This window comes from Sciurus carolinensis, chromosome 4 (genome assembly GCF_902686445.1).
Source record: "Sciurus carolinensis chromosome 4, mSciCar1.2, whole genome shotgun sequence".
NCBI classification, from domain to species: Eukaryota; Metazoa; Chordata; class Mammalia; order Rodentia; family Sciuridae; genus Sciurus; species Sciurus carolinensis.
In genome coordinates, this window is record NC_062216.1 from 95,500,795 (window position 1) to 95,523,981 (window position 23,187).

The 23,187-nt window shown below is 36.5% G+C and overlaps 1 long non-coding RNA gene across 3 annotated transcripts in view; it reads left to right on the forward strand.

Annotated features, from left to right (window-relative positions):
• LOC124982116 (uncharacterized) overlaps positions 1-22,432 on the forward strand; it is a 55,263-nt gene extending 32,831 nt beyond the window's left edge. Inside the window, exons 3-5 of one of the 3 annotated variants that reach the window (XR_007108200.1) lie at positions 10,759-10,932; positions 16,187-16,293; positions 22,153-22,432. This is a non-coding gene — a long non-coding RNA (uncharacterized LOC124982116). Of the gene's footprint in view, positions 1-10,758; positions 10,933-16,186; positions 16,502-22,152 lie in introns of those variants that run through there. The other 2 variants (XR_007108199.1, XR_007108198.1) reach the window with 2 other exon arrangements.
• Positions 22,433-23,187: the final 755 nt, after the last annotated feature.

The window sequence follows — 23,187 nt, forward strand, 5'->3', positions numbered from 1 at the left end:
TTGATTTCCAAGTATTTTATTTTTTTGAGGCTATTGTGAATGGAATGGTTTTCCTAATTTCTCTTTCAGAGAATTCATCACTTATGAATAGAAATGCATTAGATTTATGTGTGTTGATTTAATATCCTACTTTGCTGAATTCATTTATTAGTTCTGGAAGTTTTTTGGACCTCTATAGAATCATGTCGTTGGCAAATAGTGATAGCTTGAGTTTTTTTCCTATTCGTATCCCTTTCATTTCTTTGGTCTGCCTAATTGCTCTGGCTAGAGTTTCAAGGACAATGTTGAGAAGAAGTGGTGAAAGAGGGCGCCCGTGTCTTTTTTCCAGATTTTATAAGGAATGCTTTCAGTTTTTCTCCATTTAGAATGATGTTAGCTGTGGGCTTAGCATAGATAGCCTTTACAATGTTGAGTTAGACCTCAACTTTCCCTATTTTTTTCTAGTATTTTGAGCATGAAGGGGTACTGTATTTTATCAAACACTTTCTCTGCATCTATTGAAATAATCATGATTCTTAACTTAAAGCCTTGATGTGATGGATTACATTTATTGATTTCCTGATGTTGAACCTACCTTGCATCCCTGGGATGAACCCCACTTGATCATAGTGCACTATCTTTTTAATATGTTTTTGTATGTAATTTGTCAGAATTTTGTTAAGGATTTTTGCATCTATGTTCATCAGGGATATTGGTCTAAAGTTTTCTTTCCTTGATGCATCTTTGTCTGGTTTTTGTGTAAGGGTGATGCTAACTTCATTGAGTAAGTTTGGAAGGGTTCCCTCCTTTTCTATTTCATGGACTACTTTGAGGAGTGTTGGTGTTAATTCTTCTTCAAAGGTCTTGTAGAACTCAGCTGAGAATCCACCTGGTGGGGTTTTTCTTGGTTGGTAGGCTTTTGATGACTTCTTCTATTTCGGTGCTTGAAATTGATCTGTTTAAATTGTGTACATCTTTCTGATTCAGTTTGAAAGGATCATATGTCTCTAAAAAATTGTCAATGTCTTCAAGATTTTCTATTTTGTTGGAGTATAGACTTTCACAATAGCTTCTATTTATGTTTTGTATTTCAATGGTGTCTGTTATGATATTTCCTTTTTCATTATGAATTTTACTAATTTTTCTCTCTCCTCTTTGTTAGTGTGGCTGATGGTTTATCAATTTTGTTTACTTTTTCAAAGAACCAACTTTTTGTTTTGTCAATTTTTTGAATTGTTTCCTTATCTTTTGGATATTTCAGTGATGTGAATGTTTGACCATTTAATGGTGTCCTAAAGATCTTGAATGTTCTCTTAATTCTTTCTAAATATTTTGTCTAAATGTGATATTTCAAAAAAATCTCTTTAAGCACCAGTATATTCTTTCTTCTGTTTGATCTAGTCTATCATTGAGACTTTCAACTGAATTTTGTTTTGACTTATTGAGCTCTTCATTTCTAGAATTACCGTTTGGTTCTTTCTCATATTCTTTGCTGAATTTCTCTTTCAAATCCAGCATTATTGTCTTAATTTTATTTGATTTGTAATCTGTATTCTCTTGGATCCCATTGTTTTTTAAAAATTATTCTCTTGAATTATTAATCAGGCATTTTATCCATTGTGGTATCTTCAGAAGGTGTTACTATAGAATTATGATCTTTTAGAGGTATCATATTACCTTGTCTATTGTATCTCTCTTTGCTAAGATATGGTGGGTCAGTAATCTCACCCACTTTTATGGAATTGGTCTTCTTATTTAAGTGACTATCTCCTGAAAATGTGTTTTGGGGTACAAGTTTGTTATGGAATATTGGCATTATTTCCAGCTAGGCACCATGTACAATGTTCCTGTAACAACATTCACTGAAATTTAGTGACTTTGGGCACAATATAATTATAATATAATACTGTATTATAGTTAGAGAGACTCACTGTCTTGGGAGCACTCAAGCATGGACAAACATAGCAGGTCATACAGATGTGACAGAAGATTGTTTGCGGCCTGCTATTTGTTTATTCCTACAATGGGAGTGGTCACCCCTATTAGGTGATGGGGGTTACTTTGGGCACTACCGATGTTGGCTCTTATTTGTAAAGATCTCTGGAGCTATCTGTACCAGTAGTGGCAAGGAGTCTGAAGCACTGTTCTCTGACCAGATGTGGTGTGGGCCCTGATACTTCTTCACAGGGAGAGATGGTGAGAGGAACCATAGCGACTCCCTCTGATGTTCACATCCAATCCTATCAGCATTGCATAATCAGATTAGGTGTGGTGCCTGCCTGGGGACAGGGTAACTCAGCTGAAGTGCCTGCAAGAGAAAATGAGAGAACACAGCTGGAATCCAGTAGGTTTTCTCCAGAGCTCCGTAGTTTATGTGTTCTACAGGTGGGGAAACTGCTGAAGCAAGGTATTGCTCAAGGCCACCCCATCATATGTCTAGGAGAGGGACAGCTTTTTGTTGCTGTGACTGAGATACATGACAATAACAACTTAGAGAGGAAAGGTTTATTTTGTGCTCATGGTTTCAGAGTCTTAATCCAAGTTTGACCAACTCCATTGCTCTGAGTAAGAGGAGGCAGAACGTCATGGCAGAAAGCATGGTGTAGGAAAGCTGCTCAACTTATGATAAAGAGAGCCAGCAAGGAAAGGGCACACCCCCAGTAACCTCCTTCCTCCAGCCATGCCCCGCTTTCCCACAGTTACCACCCAGTAATCCATTCCAATTATTACTCTATCAAATGGATTAATCCACTGATTAGGTTACAGCTCTTATAATCTAACCATTTCACCTCTTAACATTGCTACATTGGATATCATATTTCCATTACATGAGCTTTTCAGGGGATACTTCATCTCCAAACCACAATACCTATTAGTGACAGGCACCTTGAGGGAGTTTTGGGAGGAGGGGTTGCTGGAGCCTTGTGGGTGAGTGCCTTCAGTCAGGGCACAAGCATGAACCTGCATGTGACTGGTCAAACCCCTGCTCTCAGAGGGCAGACTCCCTGGTCTTCTGGTTCTTTAGGGTTTTTAACTCCTTTTTTCCTCCATGTCACAATACCAGTTCACTACAGTGTCGGGCACTCAGCAAATTTAAGCCAGAGTCACTCAATAGGGACAAGTTTGGTCTGCTTGACAGCTAATCATTGAGCTAGTATAGAGGAATGTCTGTGGGGTCCCAGAGATGGAAATATGCAAGTGTTTCTGTCCCTTAGAATAGTCGAAATTCAGACAGGACAGTAGGTACCTTCCTAAGACGGCTCCTGGCTACAGAACCCTGGGATTTCATTGCAACATGATATCAATTCCTTTTCCAAAGCTGATTTTATGTATTTAGTTAGGAAGACTTGTGAAACTTTCCAATATATAGGATTCCCAGTACTTGCACTGATAGAGTTTGCTGAGTCTTGTTCACCCTTATCCCTGCAAAGGGGAGACTCCCCATCCCCCAGCTCTGGAGTCAGGTGGCAGCAATGTGCCAGGATATTTTGGTTCTCTTAATTATGCTTTTGTCTCAGGTCTCTGGATCTTATAAGGTTTTCATTTCTTCCATTGATTTCCAAGTGTTTCCCCATGATTATGCACCTTAAAATGCAGCTATATGCCTGTTACTTTTTGTTTGTTTGTTTGGTGGAGAAGCAGAGGAGCACCAAGATCCTCTATTCAGCCATCTTGTTCTTTTCTTTATTTTGCCTTTTCAAGATCACTCAGATATTTTGGGTTCAGCAGTTGTTTATTGTCATTATTTGATAATTTGGTTAAAATGTACTTTTATAAATATCTGTGGACAATAGAAAAAATTTCGTTGGTATTGCTAATAAAACTGAAACAGACATCAGAGTATGTGCTAAAAGCTGTTTATCTTCAGTGAGAATTATATATTTATTAGTCTTCAGATGTTGAATATGTGTTAAATTGACAAGAGAATATTAAATGTTGAAACTATTATTAACCAATGGTTTGCTGCCTGACACACAGGCTTTTGCAAAAAGAAAAGACTTTATTGTATCTTCAACCAGCAAGAAGGGCAAAGGTTATAAAGGAGCTTAAATCTGTCTCTCTGACAAACTGGTAGCAGGGGAACTTATAGGAAGAGAGATGGCAGAAGTTGCTTGTTAGATGGATGGCATATTTCCAGGGGGAGGGGGGTTATATTTTACATTGAAGACTTTGAGCTTTTATTGTCATTGACCAGATGAGCTGGCTTTTTCTACTCATGTTTATTATGAAAAGTTGGTTCCAAATTGTAGGAATCATTAGTGAGAGGTCTTGAGGCTTTTGCTGAAAAACAAATTGAGAACTTTGTTAATTAACATCCAGACATGATGAGGTCTCAGCCAGTTTCAGTACCCCCTTTGTTTGTTCATTCCTCAATCTTGAGAGGCTGGGATAGCCTCTATTCTGTCTACATCCTGCTGAACCAGGGTATAGTTAAGCCTAAGTTTTGGATGGAAGAATAAGTCCCTCAGGTAGGATAAGAATCATTAGTGGAACACCACCAATGTAATGTGAGCAATCAAAGCCAGAATAAGTATTTCCCTAAACTATAGGACAGAACATAAAAATGAAGATACCTAAAAATGGAAAGGGAGACCAACTCAAAGGGTTAGGGTATCTCTCATGACTTTGCTAGCTTCAAAATCTCAGAGACTTTTAATTCTATCTGTTGAGATGTGTTACCATATATGCAATAGCTAATATTTACTGTCCTTTGTGAAGACAATAAGAAGTCAAGGGCAGTTTTCTTATCCAAGGACACATAGGCCAGAGATTCCCTTGTGGTTCTTGCAGGACTTTTTATTCTGGGGAGCATTATACCAACCTCATACTAGAACCCATTTTTGCCATGTGTTGGACTCTTGTAGTCAGTGTGGCTTAAGACCTTTTAAGAAAGATGTAGGAGCAGGACATTCTGTTCTTAAGATCAGTTATTGGTTCACAAGAATATTCAGAATGAGAGATCTCTTTCTGATTTCTATAATATCCAACATTTGGGTGATCCTATTTAGTTGGGTTTTTATTTTTTCTAATGTGTTAATAGAAGTACAGAAGTGGTATTTGTGACTACCCGTATTCCTCCTTGCTTTGCTAGCAGGTAATTGAGAATAACCTAGTTTTCAGGAACTGCATGGATAAGGGAGTTTATAAGGACAAAAATTAAGATTATTTCAGATATTATGAACAGTAATCTTTGGCCCAGTGATTAACAGCAACTGTGGCATCATACCAAGGTTGAACAGATAGTTGCTGGATAGAAGTCTTTATACAACTACTTTCTGCATAAGGTTGTAGTAGCCCCTGTGCAAACTTATGACCTGACAGAGTGTTTTTATGATAGTTATTACTGAGCAATCATAAGAATCCTTTCTTTATGACCTCCTAACTTTACTTTTTAGTAGGGTTGACTCATACAACTTCATTTTGATTGACAAGATACCATTCATTTACCATTTTGTAGTTAGGTTTTGCTTGTCACTCATTGCCGGATGGATTGGTCCTGGTTGTTGATCTGACCTTGTCCCATACGAGAGGGGAAGTTATTACTGATTGGAAGTTAGTATCTTAACCCTTTTAGCCACATTTGAGAACAAATAGATTTAGTTATGTTAAGCTTACCTGGAGTCCATTGATAAGTTCAGTTCTGTATTTTCTGTAGATCATGAGTATCAATGCAAAGCACTAGACCAGCACTATTTTGTTAGGAATTATACTTCTGCAGAATTTTGACAGGCAACAGGTACAAAGTTAAAAGCAAAGCAAATTCAGTTTGTATGATAGTTTGAGACCTAAAACATAATTTTCCTACATCTTTGATAAAAAACTGGCATTACTAATCAAAGAAAAACTCATTTGTTTGCAAAATGAGTTTTATCAGAAAAAATATATTTAAGATTACTTAAGCTGAGCACAGTGGTATACTCCTGTAATTTCAGCTATTTGGGAGGCTGGGATGGTAGAATTGCAAGTTTGAGGTCAGCATAAACAATGTAGTAAATCCCTGTCTCAAAAAAAAAAAAAGTTATTTGAGTCTTTTTCATAAATCTGATTATATGTTTTAAAGAAGAAACAAAACTGAGAATGGTAAGAGTAGCCATGGTTAAATTTTGATGAATTTAGGAACTGACAACAAAAGAATGTCAGTATTTTAAATTATTATTCTAATTACTTTAAACAGAGAATTTGATTCTGATATTGTATCAATGTGTTGTTTAATTTTTAGAGACCAGTGTATTTTTTTTTATAATTATAGCCAACATGATTAAATTAGGACTGAAGAGGCTAGATACCTGAGGAATTTTCAGAAAGCAAGTTTATTGACTACAGGGTTCAAAGGTGGCTCTTGCCTAAGAATTCTTCCTCTGAACAAAGATTTTGGAAATTCTTTGAACTTTATATGGGATTGGGGGAGGGGAGGGGGATCAGAGGTCCACATAAGTGCTTTCTGTTCCATCCTCTAATCCAGACAAAGGTTTGACAAGTTTTTACCAAGAAGACAGAGATAATATCTTTTTGTGCATCAAGCTTATAGACTCTACTCTATCATACCTTTTGTGTGTAAACCTGGGAATTAAAAGAAAGAGGAAACTACCAACCACAATAACCTCTGCAGTCATACTGCTGATCTGACAAGAGGAGAAGCTTAATTATGGCAAGGGTCTTTTGGGTGGGGGTATCTGGTGTGCTTCATTATCACATACAAATTTTCTTTTATTGATCTTGTCCTTTGTAAACCTTCTATGACCTTCTGAGACCCTCTGTGATTTGCTTAAGCATTTAGTTTTTTTCCTTTGTTTCTTTCCATTCTGGAATAATACAGTCATTTTCCTTTTTAGGACAAAAATTTTACATCATACAAAATCCTTTCTCATCCAACAAAAATCTCTTTTTATTAATAAAAGAATATATATTTTTCTCATTAAAACCCATCTTGATTTCTTTTTCTTTGTATATAGAATTACATATGTTAATTAGGATGTTAACTCAGAGTAAGCTTATGTTTTAGTGAAGAACCCAGAAGAAATAATCTTGAATTGTTTGCCATTTAACAATAATCTATAAAAACAAATTTATTAATAGACACAAATATACTGTCCTTTTTGTAAAATTTAAGCCACAAACACCAAATGTATATTTCATAACTGATGCTTCAGTATTTTAACGTAGAAATTATTTGGATGTTTTCTATCAATGCTAGTGGCGCGATCTGTTAGTCAATATGGCTTTCATGTTAAACTTTCAGTCTTGAGACAGTAATATAAATTTATTAGTTTATAAAAGGAGTGGAATTCAAATTATAATCATGACAGAATGAAACAAGGTCACCTGTTCATATTGCTAAACTTTTAGATTTTCATTTGCAAGTCTTATGTATGCCTATCCCAAAAGCATCTTGGTTTTTGGTTTTTTTCAAAAATCTCTTATCTTTTTTCTTTTTCTTAGTCTCATATGAGTCTAGGAGTTAACTCTTAAATGTTTATCATTTAACTAGTACTGGCTAAAATAACCTTCTAAGCAACCTGGAATAACCAACAGATTTAAAATAGGTAGAGAAAAGAAATTGGACAGAGAGCTAAAAGCCCTTGCATATTCATCTATAACTACAGTTTTTAAGAATTATTTTAAAGGTGTTTGTAAGAAAAAGTTTAGATATGTCAATGAACTAAAACATAACAAAAATCAAATTTATCAGAAAAAGGCCATAAGATATTACCATGAGCTCAGTTATGTTAAAAATGCAGGAGAAACTCCTATCAACAAGAGGGGAGCAGCAGTGGGAACTCCCATCAGAACTATTCTTAGGAATGCTGGACCAGTTTACCTTGAAGAGTTTGAATTAAATTCTGCCCAGTGCTTTTTAAGGATCAATTTTGTGAGGAGTAAAGTCAGTGGTAAGGAAAATCAAGGGTCAGTAATGTGCTGCTTATTGGAATTCCTTCCTAGAGAGTCACTTATGGGCCAGATGTCTCCCTTTTATGTCTCTCGAAAAGCCCCCAAACCCCAAGGGGTATAGGGTAGCTCAAGGTGTGGAGTGATTACCCACTTATATATACCTCCCAGATCAGCTGTTAGAGTTCATTCCAGTCCAGGAGAGGAGTATGTTCTTTTGAGGTGGCTCCCTATAAAACCGTTTCATGCCATAGCTAAGTTCCCCTGACACCTTCATCAAGATTTTAAATACCTAAGGGCAACCAGGTTGGGCAAGAGGAAAAATTTCTCCCTTTTGGAGTCTGGGAACCCTCATGTAGATAAATTTCTAATAGAACTATTGCTGCTGCCACCAAATTCCATAGCCTCTATTAAGCCAGTTATCATAAATGCAGAATAATAAAGCACAGACTAATAAACTAATAGGTAAAAGAACACAGAAAGCAATCACATTAAACAGAGTATACTTCCAAACCAGGCCAAATCAGGTGAACGACGAACAGCCCACAAGTAAAACCTTAGCATTCTCCCTCGAAACCTGGATTCTATAGACTAGAATAAACCAGGACTTCCAAAAGGATTATTTTATTCCCCAAAGTCAAAACCAGAAGGACTATTTATGCCCCTAAACCAGAGAGAAAATTAATTCATGGCCCAGTTGCCCTTAACAGGCTTACTTACCCAGACACATATTGTTCCTAGAGTAGTTTGTTTTGCTAAAATGAAGTTGGCACCCATAACTGGTAATGTCACAGTGCCAAAGCAGGTTCAGGTGGCTGAGTCTTTCAGATGATCATCAATCCTAATGGCCACTGAAGGTTAGTATGCAGAGCTCTACCCCAGCGAGGGTCCACAGTGCTTGGGGCAGGTAGCTGAAGTTCTCAAATTCCCATCTGGGTTGCCACAGATTGTTATTGAGCCAGGGCTCATTGCCTTGGCATACATCAATGCTAATACAATGGCACTGGGGTTTTACAAGAAAAGAGCTTTACTGTGTGATCAACTGGCAAGGAAGCCAAGAGCTAAAAAGGAGCTCAAATGTGCCTTCCTGATCAGTTGGTGGTAGGAGAATTCATAGGACAGAAGATGGGAGAAGTTGCTGGTTGACTGGATGACATACCTCTTCGTGAGTTGTGTATTTCTTTTGGGGTCCTTATGTTCTGCATGGAGAATATGAGCTGTGATCTCATTGATCAGATGAGCTGGATTTTTCTGTTTGTATTCATTCTTGAAAAGCCCATTCCAACCCATGAGATCAGTGGAAGATCTGGAGGCTTTTCCTGAAAGACATCTTAAGAACTTTATTATTTAAGGAATTGAAGTCCTAAAATTGATTGGTCTTAGCCCATTTCAGAACTATATCACTGACAATTATAACAAAAAGCAAGGTAGAAGATTAGGGGAAATGAAGTCAGGCAATTAATGACTTAAGAATGAACAAAAAAAATTCCAACGACCCAAATGACAGGAGATATTCAGAGTATATGAAATTTTTGATAGGGAAAGAGCTCGCTACAGATTTCTTTAACATAATTTCAACTTTATTTTCAAGATTAAATATTTTAAATTTCAAGATTAAATATTTTGTCTTCATTGTTTGCAATTCTGTCTTCTGTTGGTGATCCTTTCTGTTGAGTTTTTAATTTAGTTTATTGTTTCTTTCATTTCAACTATTTCTGGTTTTTGTTTTTTTTTTTTTTTTTTCAGAATCTGTATCTCTTTACTGAAGTGTTCTTTTGCTTCCTGCATTTGCTCTTTAACTGTTTACTGGAATGATCATGCATTGCCTGCATTTGCTCTCTTATCCCGTCTTTTGCTTCACAGATCATTTTAATTATGCAGATTCTAAACTGTTTTTTTGTCATTTCTACTGCCATGCTGTCATTGAATTCTATTCAAATAGCATCTTGGTTTGTTAGGATACTTTCTTCCCCTGTTTTTTCATATTGTTTCTGTATATTCCCCTCTAGCAGTGAAGATCTGAGGTACTGAAGTTTCCCCCTACATGCTTATTATGACCCTGAAGTTTTCTAGTACCTCTCCTTTGAAGGGTAGATCAATATTAGTAGCACCCAAAACAGAGAAAATGCAGCCCTGAACCAGATAGCCCCTATAAAGACTTTAATATTATTGTAATAAACAATGAGTTAAATTATTATTTACATTATTTCTTGTTGTGAGCAAGAGGACGGGGAAGGGTGTAGAATGTAAGTGAGTAATTAGAGGTACCTGTCAAAGGGCCTCCAGTCTCTTGTAGTTGTCTCAGGAAGTTGCCCTTCCAACAATGGTGGCCACTCCCTCAGGAATAATTCAAAATGCCTACACCCGCCTCCAAAGAAGCTGGGGAGCCCCAGAGAGGGTGCGCTGAGTCAGTGCGGGGGTTGGTGGGGCCGGGCTCAGTGTCTGGTGTCTAACAATATGCTCTTTTGGAATGCTGTAATCTTGGCAACCAAAGGATAAATTTTGGTCAAAATATATTAAATAAGAAAAAAGTTGCCTCAAACTCTTATTCTATATATTTCTATAATAGACATTGGCATCTAGTCTTCTGGCTCAGGGGCCTTCCTTAATTCCTTAATTTCTTTCTGACTCAGAGCTATAGTTTGGAGATAAGAGGATGTTAGCAAACTAATTTTAAGATAGGTTAAATAACTTATAAGCAATTGTAATATTGTAACATTTTATCAAAAATCCAAAATGAAGTAATATATCTCATAAATAATCTTTCAAATGTCCATTGCCTACTGAAATTGTGAAACTGATAGGAACATTTTCTATCTAACTGCTGAGGTCCTATTCCCTATAAAATTAAGAAGTTTATGTACTGAATAAGCTGCCTTTTTTATCTTCCAGTGTTTGCCAAAGCAGAAAAATGAATGTGATGACTTACATGTGGTATGCAAGATATAAATTGAACGGCAGTTCAGATTGTAAGTTCCCAGGAGGCATGAACAACATTAACTTTCTGTGAGAAATTTTAACATTGAACATACATATACATTGAATTCAGCCTCCTTAATGACAAAGGTGGGTGGAAATGACTCTAAATTTTTTCACTGTCAATGACAAGAGACCTGTTTTTTATTTTATTTATTTTTTTATTTTTGATGGCGTACTGTTAATACATTTCCTATTTCTAAACACAGGGGCACTGTACTACTCTTTCAGTGATCACACTTCTCCAATGGCAGATCTGATCCAGTCCCCATAGCAGAAATGCTCATGACAACAGTGCAGTGGAGTGGCAGTTATTGCTACCCTAACTCACGATGCCCACGGACTTCTTGTGCCCATCCTGAGAGTACTGCAGCAGTCCTGAGAGTCTCCTTACAAGCAGCAGAGAATCCTCTTTGCTGTCTGATTCATGGCAGACACCAACCTATAACTATGTAAAGTCATCAAACTGGATACATATCACTGTCTAATTTCTCAGATTTGTGTTTTCTGTGTACAACAGAGCAGAGAACTGGCCTGTCAGGTATTTGACTAATGTTATAGATCACTGAATTGGATTAAAATCCGGTACTTTCAAGGAGAGGCTGAAAGATACATTTAGTACCACTTCATTTAATGCTGACAGTAAACTGCTATGCAGATTTCAAGCATCTACTAAAAATAAACTACCTAATTCAACTATGAAGTTGAGTTATTAAAAATCATTTTTTTGGTCAAAAACCATTGAATATTGACAATTTCACATAGTTCAGATAAGTGAATGAGAATTGAGTTCACTTCAAATATCAAATTAGCAATCATCAATATAGATTTTTTTTCATGTTTCATTTTAAAACTACCATGCATTTATACTTCATTATGTTCAGCAAAAACCCATTCATGAGATACTCTGAGAAGAAAACTCCTGAATTCATCAATGCAGTCCTTGAACTACCATGCAAGAGGATGATTCTGCAGCTGCTCCCACATATATTGATGTATTTAAAATATAGTCCCTGGTTGTTTCAACAAAATGTAGTGTCAGCAATATCTTAGCTTGCTATACAGTTTTAGATAATTCATCTTCCAGTAGAAAGGGAATAAAAGACATGATCTAGGCAAATACTTGATTAATACAAATCAACTGTACATATTAATGTGATTCAGTGTGGTATTTGTATACAGTGTGTATTGATCACATCCAAGCCTCACCCCCCGACCTTTCCCAGACCATAGTAACCACTATTCTACTTTGAGGACAACTTTTTTCTTTCATTTTCACATATGAGAGAACATGAGATACTTGTCTTCCTTTGTCAGGCTTAATGTCCTCTATTTCTATCTATTTTGCTCCAGATGGCAGGACTTCATTCTTGTGTGACAAGATAATACTACACTGTGTATTCATACCACACTTCTTTCTCCATTCTTCTGTTGATGGGCACCTAGACTGATTCTTTGTCTTAGCTTTTGTGAGTAGTGCTTTGGTGCACATGGGTGTGCAGTACGTGTGTGGCTCATTTGTATGCTGACTGCATTTCCTTTGGGTATATACTCAGGAGTGGGATAGCTGGATCCTAGGATAGTTTTGTTTTTTGTTTGGGGAAGTTCCATACTGTTTTCCATGTTGGGTTTTCTAACTTACATACCCACCAACAGTATGTAAGAGTTCCTTTTGCTCTACATACCAGCATTTGTTATTTTTAGATTTTGTAATAATCATTCTAACCGGGTTGAAATGGTATCTTACTGTAGTTTGATTTGTGTTTCCCTGACAGTTAAAGATACTAGCATCTTCTCATAAATTTGTTGGCTATTTGTATTTCTTCTTTTGAGAAGTGTCTATTCAGATCATTTGCCCAAATTTTAATTAAATTTCTTGGTTATTTTTTAGTTGTTTTCAAAAATTCATTCTATATATTAACCCTCTGCTACATGAATAGCAGCTGGCAGGTATTTTTTTCTGTGCTATACATCATTTCTTTAATGTTGTTTCTTTTGCAGTACAGAAGCTTTTTTATACATTTGTCAACTTTTGCTTTTGTTTCCTGTGCTTTGTGCTACTATCCAGAAAACCATTGCCTGTACCAATATCTTGAAATGCTTCCTCTATGATTTCCTCTAGTACTCTCATGGTCTTAGGTCTTAAGTTAAGGTCTGTGTCCATTTTGAGTTGATTTTCATACAAGATGAGAGATAGAGTCAAGTTTGAATCTTATGTTTGAGAATATCTACGTTTCCTAGCACCTTTGTTGAAGAGGGTGTCCTTTCTTAAATGTATTTTGTTGGTGTCCTTTGTTGAGAATCAGTTGGCTGTAGATACTTGAAACTTATTCCTGGGTTGGTTCTCTATTCTGCTTTTATGCCACTATAACACTGTTTTGGTGACAATGGCTCTGTAGTATGTCCTCAAGGAGGTATTTTGATGTGTCTGGTGTGTGTTTCCCTGGGAGAGTTGGTGGCAGGAATCACAGCACCCTCTCTCTAATAAGTCAAACCCTGGTAGCACTGCTTGATCAGGTAATGTGCAGAGTCAGCTGGTGGTGGGAACTGTGTAGGTGTGGTGACAGCAGGAGTAATGGTGTTCCTCTGCTGCTTTCTGGTTGTGGTTACCAGGAGTGACTTCATCCCCCAAGTCTTGGCATGCCTGGGGATGGCACAGAAGCCAGGGCTTTTCTCCCCAGTTCTTTCATCTGTAGTGCCCAGCAGGGAAGAAGCAGTAATGGGTCATGGCTAGAGCCAGACTAAATTCCTCTAGGCCTCCCTTGGCTATATGGACTCTGGGTTGGTTGAGAGTCAGGGGTTTTCTTCCCCCAACTCCTTCAGGTGAAGTGCTTGGTGAGTGATTGAGAAGGGAAGGGAGCCAGTACTGGGCAAAAATTCTCTGTAGACCTTCTTAGCCGATGTGCTCTGGGGACAGGATGACAGCCAGAGAACCTGGTGACTCAAGTCTCCCTGGCGGCATGCAACAAGCTCCTGTTTGTGAAGCAGTAGTGGAAACTTCTGAGGTTCTTTCCCCACCTGTTAGTATGCAGGACTGGGTGGTGGAAACCTCCGGGTAACTGCCTTCAGTCCTGGAACTGGCATGAATCCACATGCAATTCTCAGAGGGTGATGCCCTCTATGTCATGACAGTCATCACCTAAATTTCAGGGCAGTCAGCAGATTTGAGTCACACACTCAACCTGTCCAGGTTTGGTTTGCTGAGCCACTGCAATGAAATGTCCTGGGGAATATTCCCAGAGATGAAATATCCAGGGGTTTCTGAACCATAAAGTAATTCAAATTCAGACAGTAGGTTCTTTCTCAAGATGACTTCCGACTATAGCACCCTGGGGAGTCACAAGAAGATAATGTGAAGTCATTTTCCAAAGCAAGGTTACTGTGCAGATTTCAAGTTACTCATTAGGCTGCAAGCCTGTGAGGGTCTTGAATCTTTCCAGGAGCTAGGATTGCCAGCATTTGTGCTAATAGCATTTGCTGGAGTTTGCTTTCACACTTACCCTGCAGAGAGGAGATCTCCCTTCTTCCAGCAAAGGAGCTGGGCCAGCAGATATCAGGGTGTTTTGTTTCTTTTACCATGTTATTGTCCCAGGTCTCTGAATCTTAGAAGGATTCACTTTTCTGTTAATTTCCAGTGTTCTCCCACAATCACCTACCTCAAAATGCATCTGTATATCTACTTCTCAGTGATCCTTTGTGGAGGATCAGTGAGTGCCAGGTGCCCTCTATTCAGCCATCTTATATACCAGTTTAGGAAAATGCTATTAAAGGATGAAAAAAAACAAAAAAGAAAAACCTGTTGAAGAGGTAAATCCCACCCATTCTTCTCCGAGCACTTCTCTGATATTGTTAGGCTATTTGTAAAGAACTAATTTTATTCCACTTTGGCTTATACCACAAAAACCCCAAAATATTTTATGTGGGTTATTCTATCTTTGCAACAATCTTAAAATAGAAAAATAACACTGCTTTATAGAAGGAAAAGACCAACTTTATACCCAAATCAGGTATAAACAAATGAAACAAACAGTACACTTCATTTTTAAATATTAAGTCCAGTTGTGCACATGCCTATAGCCCCAACAATTCCAGAGGTTGAGGCAGGAGGATTGCAAGATGGAGGCCATCCTCAGCAATTTAGCAAGGCCTTAAGTAACTTAGTGAGCCCCTGTCTTAAAACTAAAAATAAAAGGGGCAGGAGTTGTATCTCAATGGCAAAGGACCCGTGGGTTAAATCCCCAGTAATTCATATATATATATGTGTATATATATATATATGTGTGTGTGTGTGTGAGTGTGTGTGTGTGTGTCCATACTTTGTTCTAGTGGTTTCATGGTGCTCTCATTCTTCTGACTTTTACTGACAAGACTTCATGTTTAAGTACTGTCTGAAGGCTGACAATTGAAATTGCAATTACAGTTTATTTGTAACTTGTCAACTCAGTAGTATAATACAGTGGAAGCAAAACCAGAGTCATGCTCTGATCTTTATATGGGCTAGGTATTTTCACATAATCTTCTCACCCATTTACACAATCTCATCATTTCAGAAAAATGCTTCATCTCTCTGGGAACAAGCTCATACCTTCCAGTATGGATCTTCACAGTGGTAGTATCTACACTGTTAGGAAAACAACTGTGTATGTTTACAATAGAGCTGGGAAGTAATTACATATAAATAAGATATATAAATATTAGGTAATAAAATTATATATTTCCTAATATAATATTTTATAAGTACCATTGAACTTGTATTAGTGAATATAATGACCTAAAAGCCAAGCAGTCTCCTTTAGACTCATTATTATACTTTTTCTACTATCATTCCTACTAAAACTGAAAATCAATAAACAGTATTCTCTCAGATATCACATATTTGTTTAGAGTCTAATATTGGCGGAGGTGGGGAATATACTTTGTAGTTCACTTGTTCCCATCCAGCAGTCATACATTGGAAAAGTAATTTTATCTTATCATCTTCCCCTGGTAAACATAGAGATACAAACTCTCCTAATTAAAAGAATTTGAAAGAGAAAGGCAAATATCACTTATTCCATATTGATATTAATATTATCTGTATTGTTTGTTCTTCTATAATGGCTCTAGGAATATCTACTTTGACCAAATTACCTGTTTAAACTCTGATTTAACAAGTATTCCAAAAAGAAGATGCTACCTATTACTACTCAGAAGGGATCCTCCTAGTTTACATGTTGTCAGGTTGGTCCAGGTTGCCATGTCATCCTGGGACAACAGTAACATGATCTACCTTGAGATGTGGACATGTTTCTCATTCATGACCATCTTTTACAATGCATCTGTCTTTTTGTCTGTGTGCTTCCAGGATATCACCTTGTTGAATTTGAAGTGGTAATGGAGATAATTATGTTTCTTCTTCAACTTCGTTACATGAGGAATGCAGAAGAATCACATGTGTATTAAATTTTAAAGGTAGTTATTTATTTAATTCTTCATAGGTACATTTGTACATGTAAATATTCACTTTTTCATCACCAAAAAATTTTTTGTAAGCATTGTATATGTACTTCAGTGTGTATATACAATACCCAGACACAAAATACAGTGTTGTTTATTTTCCAAAGGTGTTTCACTTCATTTTTATCCAAAATTTTTACATATTTAAATGTTCGAGCATATCTGCTATGTTGGTTCACTTATTTCAATGATTGTTCTTTATTTTTACTGTTATATCTAAATAAAATTGTATAAAACTCTAAGTGGTATACTCTTTACCCACTCACCCAAATGCCAGTTTGTTCCAAATCTTGCTATACTACCTTCACAAATATTTTCTGCCAAATCTCCTTGATCTAAAATTTTCCTATATTAACATATTACATATTTTGACCACTTTTCTTTTTCTGATTTTTTTCATTTACTAGATTATGCTATATCAATGCTATTTTTTATCACTGGATATAGATCTTCTATATCATTCTTTTTAGTAGCACTGTATTCAGATAATGAGCATATCACAATTAAATCTCACTGGCTCACATTTTGGTTATTTTCATTTTCTTCTTATCAGCTGCATCAAGCATCCCAGCTCACAACTCTGCATTTGTGCCAGTATTCCTAGAAGGTAGAATTGCTGGACTATGAGGCATGATTTAATTGATTAATATTGCTAAATTGCCTCATTTTGGGAAAACAAGGCTGTAACAACTTGCACTGTACCCTACTGTGCTTGATTTATAAATATTCCAAGAATATTAAAAATATTCATACCCTAAATCTAGTGATTCTACTCCTGGGAAATTTATCTGAAGGCATTCCAAAATCTGGAAATATTTATATACAAGGATAGTTAATCCAATGCTAAGTTTAGAAAAGGAAACAGTATTTTTATGAAAATCATGGAAAGTCTACTATGTAGTCATTAAAATGTGTTAGGGATTTGGCTCAGTGGCAGAACACTTGCCCAGCATGTGTGAGGCCCTGGTTTGATTCCCAGTACCATCAGAAAAATAAATAATATTTTAAAACAGCCTTTAATAAGGTAATGCTAATAATCCAGAGTGGATAAAATATAAAATATATATTATTGCAACTATTTCAATACAAACATACAGAATAGTATAGAAAATACATGAAGGAAATATGCCCACATGTTCATATGAAGGATATAACTAGACAGTAGGGACAGACATGGAAATATATTTTTACTATAATAGTAAAAAGTATAAATTGTCTATAATAGTAAAAAGGATATCTCTCACTCTTAACATTGAAATGTATGGTGCAAACATAGAAAAAGGTACTGATATTAATATTATCGGGCAGAGGGAATAGAAAGTTTCTGTTGTTCTTGACATTAGGTGGTAGTAAGGAAAGCAAGGTCCTTGGAGAATAGGAAAAAGGGATCAAAGTGGAGGGTAAGACAGACAAGCTAGAGAGAATGGATCATTTATGACTATTATGGATTTTGGAAGAAAGAACAATGCAGACACACAGGAGTGCTTTATGCTTATGTAAGTCAGCTGTTCATACCTGACCAAAGTACCTGACAAGAACAAGTTAGAGAACAAAAGTTTAATTTTGGCATGCAGTTTCAGAGGTCTCTCATGGTCAACTGACTCCATTGCTCTGGGCCTGCAGTGAGGCAGAACACCATGGCAGAAGGATGTGGCAGAGGAAAGCTGCTCAGCTCATAGCAGCTATGAAACAAGGAGAAGACCAGGGAAATGGTAAATCCTTCAAGAGTGTGCCCTCAGTGACCAACTTTCTCCAACTAGCTCCCACCTCCCAGTAGTCATGTCAGCTATGAGGTCAAAGCTCTAATCCTTACCTAAAAGTTATACTTCTGAACCTTGTGGAATTGGGAATCTTGCTTTCAACAAATGAGCTTTTGTGCAGACATTCCAGATTCAAATCATAACAGTGGTTCTGAAAGTAGAAACCACAAAATTTTAAGGACACTAAACTTCATCATTATTATTCCTCAAGAACAGTGATTCTCAATTGTGTTTGCATGTTATAATTTCCAGAAGTTTATAAAATACCAATGTCAGGTTCAAGAAGGACTACAATAGCCAGACATGGTGGCGCATACCTGTAATCCCAGGGACACAGGAGGCTGAGGCTGGAGAATTGCAATTTGAGACCAACCTCAGCAACTTAGCAAGATCCTGTCTTGCTATAAAAAATAAAAAGGACTTGGGGACATAGCTTAGTGTTAAAGTGCCCCTGTATTCAGTCCCCACTCCAAAAAGAAAAGGGCGGAGAGGGGAAGAGACTAAGATACAAGGTCAACACAGAAGGCAATTACATTTCACATAGAATGCAAAATTAGAACTGCAATGCTGAAGTATACACACAAATAGTACCTCTATGCTAGGAACTGCATACAGGATGAAAGAAAATCAAAGACCTAAGTGGAAAATCATAATATTCATGGATTGGAAGACTCATCATAAAATAAAGACATAAATTTTCCCTAAATGGAGCTACAACATAATACAGTTCCTGTGAAAATCACAATAAGCTTTGTGTAGACATAAGCAAGCATATTTTAAAATTTATAAGAAAAGGCACAAACCTAAGGATAGCTAAAACAGTCTTCACAATGAATAAATTGAGGGGAATCACTTCCTGATACAGAGCCTAATACACAGCTACAGTCATCAAGAAAGTGTGCTATTGATAACAACAGATTCAGAAGTAGACTCACAGACTTATGGCAGAAGCACAACACCAATTCAATGGAGGAAAGACAGCTTTTCTACATGTGGTATTGGAGCAATTGCTGGAGGGTGGGGGCAGGGAGGCATACCTCAACCTAAAGCTATAAAATTTGCAGAAAAATCATAGCAAAATAATCTTCAGGAATATGTTAGTTAGCTTTCTGTCACTGTGATAAATACATGAAATAAAAAGCTTATATGGTGGAAAAGTTTATTTTGTCTCACAGTTTCAGAAATTTCAGTCCATGTGTGCTTGTCCATGTTCCTTTGGTCCTGTGGCTACATAGTACATCATGACAGTGGAAGCATGGGGCAGAAGAAAACTGTCCAGGAAGCAAAAAGAAAGGTTCTGGTTTCTCCATCGCCTCTTCAAGGGCATACCCCAATGAGACCTAACTTCCTTCCACTGGGTTCAACCTTCTAAAAGTTATACTGCCTCTGAATAGTGCCACAGGCTGATGACCAAGCCTTTAGCATATGGGCCTTTGAGTAAAAAGAATTATTAGACTTGACACCAAAAGCATGTCCTGAAGAGGAAAAGGGAGAAACTGTACTTCACCAAAATTAAAATCTTTACCTTGGGAATGATCCCATTAACAGCATGAAAAGACAAGCTTTAGACGAGACAAAAATGTCTGCAACCCACACATTTGACAAAGACTAGTATCTAAAATATCTCAAACCACAGTAAGAAAAAAATTCCATTAGAAAAGAGATTAAGACATGAAGAGTCATTTCAGAAGAGGTTCTGAAAATGGCAAATAAGCATGTGAAAAGATTCAATATCAGAAGCCAATAGGGAAATACAGTATCTCTATATATTTGAAAGAATGACTGAAATAAAAAAAATAGTGACAATAACAAATACTAATGTGCAGGCAGAAAAACTGAATCATTCATTCATTGCTGGTGAGAATGTAAAATAGTACAACGCTGGGAAAACACTTTGGCAGTTGTTTTTATAAAACTAAACATGAAACTACCATATAACCTAGCAATTGTACTCTTGGGTCTTTATCATCCAGAAAGGTAAACTCGTGTTCACCGAGAAACCTGTATGTGAATGTACATGGAAGCTTTACTTGTAATGAACAAAAACTTGTCCATTCTTCAACATTTGAGTGGTTATTCAATGGATATTCTTCAACAGTTGAATGGTTAAACTGTGGTATCTCCAGAGGATTATGTCAAGTGGAAAAAGTCAATCCAAAAGCTTATATAGTGTATGATTCCATTTATATAACACTCTTGAAATGACCACATATAGGAATGGAGAAGAGAGTAATGGTTGCCAGAGGTCTTGGAGGGAGAGTGGGGTGCAGATGTGACTGGGGAAGTGAGTATGGGTAACACTAGGGATCACTGTAGTGATCAAAACACTCTGTACCCTGATTGTATCAATGTCAATATCCTTCAAGGTGTTACCAGTGGGGCAAAGTGGGTAAAGGTACATTGGATGTTTCTGTAGTATTTCTTAAACCATGAGTGAATCTACAATTAACATAAAAAATTAAAATATATGAATAGGTTAAGACAAGGAGTGGGGGAAATGTTGATGCTAGATTTCCATTCCTAAAATTCTTATTTGGTTCAAAATGCAGGGTATGTGTATGCGTATGTGTGTGTGTTCAAGCAATTTGGGATTATAATGTGCAGCCATGAATAAGCATTGTTCCTGATGTTCTCACTAATTTGGTTAAAAACCACACAACCCAAATGATGGGCTGAAACATGACTGGGGGTTTATAGGGTGAAAGTATCAAGACAGAAATAAGGAGGCAAGACTATTGGCAGAGGGTAGCAGAAGCCTGTTCCAGAGTCATGTGATTCTGTGGAAAGGCACAAGTGTGAGAGTGGGGATACCTTGTTAAATACACTTTCTCACTGAATGCCCACCTGTGCTAAGTAGATAGGCAGGGTACTATTATTCCTTTTCAAAAATGATAGAGCTGGGGCACAGAGGAATTAAATAACCTGCCCAATATTACTATGCAACAGAGGCAGAATTTTTAATCCCTCACAAAAATTTCTCATTAGCTTTGGGTTAAGTACCCAACTAAACAAAAATAAGATTTTGCTAAATTATGAAGATAGAGAAAATTGAACAATTGATGTACAAACTCCCGTACTAAGTATTTGGAGTAACCTTAAAAGGACATAAAGACTCTAAGAATAAATAGAACACAGTTAAAAATGAATTTCTTTGAAATCTTGTGTAGCCACCATCGATTAAAAACACATAAAAGTGTTTCTGTAGGTTATTTGAGCTTTCAGAGAAAGTAGCTTAAATTTTAAAAAGTTCTGAAATAATTATTTAACTACAAAAGTGTAGCAACGAAATGATGTACCTCATTTGTGTACAATGAATCAAAATGCAGTCTGCAAAAAAATTTTAAAATCAAAAAAATTTTTTAAAGTATATACAGTACTTCTAAGTGAGATGAAATATATAAATTAAATGATAAAGGCTCAAAATATGGAAGAGAGTTACCCACATTGACCTAGTTCAATGGGTTTGTCTAGAAGCAACAAGGACAGATCATTTGTGAGAAGGCTGGCTGAGTGTATGCAGCTTGACTTGTATGGAGCTCCCATTTTCCATGTTCTAGAGATAACTTCTTCCTACCACCAGGTTGTCTGCGACAATACTTATCATAAGAAAAGGGAAGGGGAGATACCACTTTTACTGAAACCATAATGATTTTTCATAATTACAAAAAATGTTTTTCTGTAACAGTTCTAATTTATATTGATTTTAATCTTGAATTCTTAACAAAATAGGGGGTTCTGCCAGGTGATTTTGTGTATACCTATAATTCCAGTAACTAGAGGCAGAGGCAGGAGGATCATGGTTCAAAGTCAGACTCAGCAACTTAGCAAGACCCTGTCTCAAGAGAAAAATTAAAAAGGGTCAAGGATACGGCTCAGTGACTAAATGCCCCTGGGTCTAATCCTTGGGACCAAAATAATAAATAAATTAAATAGGGGATTCTCCTTAATAACTTTATTGAGAAAAATTTTAACTTACTTTCTTACTTTCATAACATGAAACAAAATATGCTTATGTTTAATCTTGTCTCAAAGTAATGATTATTTCTATTTCCAGGTTGATAGTGTCAGAACTGAGTTGAACTAGAGGATGATTGCCAAGCTGGTATCTGTTATGGAACTGCTTGCTTGCTGGTGGGGAGAAATGATCTGTGTTGTGAGCATATCGTAAGACTTTTTATTCTGTATCTCAAAAGCAGGAAAACAGAGAAAACAAGAAGACATAGGGGATTTCTAAAGCCATAAAGCAGTGAAAGAACATAACTTGGTGCATAGAGGCACAAATTGTATGGCCAAACTGCTGATTTGGACCAACTCTACCTTTTATTAAATATATGCCCTTGGACAACTTATTTAACTTCTCTCTCTGTCTCAGTTTTTTTCATCTGTGAAATGGAGATACTTATATGGGATTAAATCAGTTGGTATTTGCAAAGTAATATATTTCTTAAATAAAAATAAACCTCAACCAAAATTTAAAGCATATTAGATGACTTTTGAACACTTGGGAGAATAAATTGGTGATCACGAGAAGCTGACATAGGATCCTTAACATGCCACATTAAATTAACCCAATTTCACTTTTAAAAGAGCTAATTCTATGGTAGCTAGGGGGAATGGGATAAACTTAATGAATCTTGACTTCAGTGAAGCACTTAATAAAGCATCTTATAACATTCCTGTTAACAGAAAATGGTAAGTAATTATATAACTAGGAAGTTCCACAGCTGATTAAGTAACTATATAAGAAATGTTAACTGAGGGGAAGGTCTTAATGATAGAGAAATGATTCTATCCTTGGTTCTTCCAAGTACAATATTTCTGTTAATGACTTATACATAAATATAGATAACACATTTTAAAAATCTGTAGGTTTAAGATGGATGGCTAGGTGAAAAGGTTAGGGGCTAGTTTAAATACAGATTCTTAGAGATCATTTAGTTCAAAGTATCAAAAAATCCTCCTAAAGTGGTTATCATACTTGAAGATATAGCATGGATCTATGTGCATTTTCTCCTTTTGAACAGTTCCAATTGCTACACTATTCTTCCTCACATTTAGTCAAAAGGCTTAAATGTGATGATACCACATG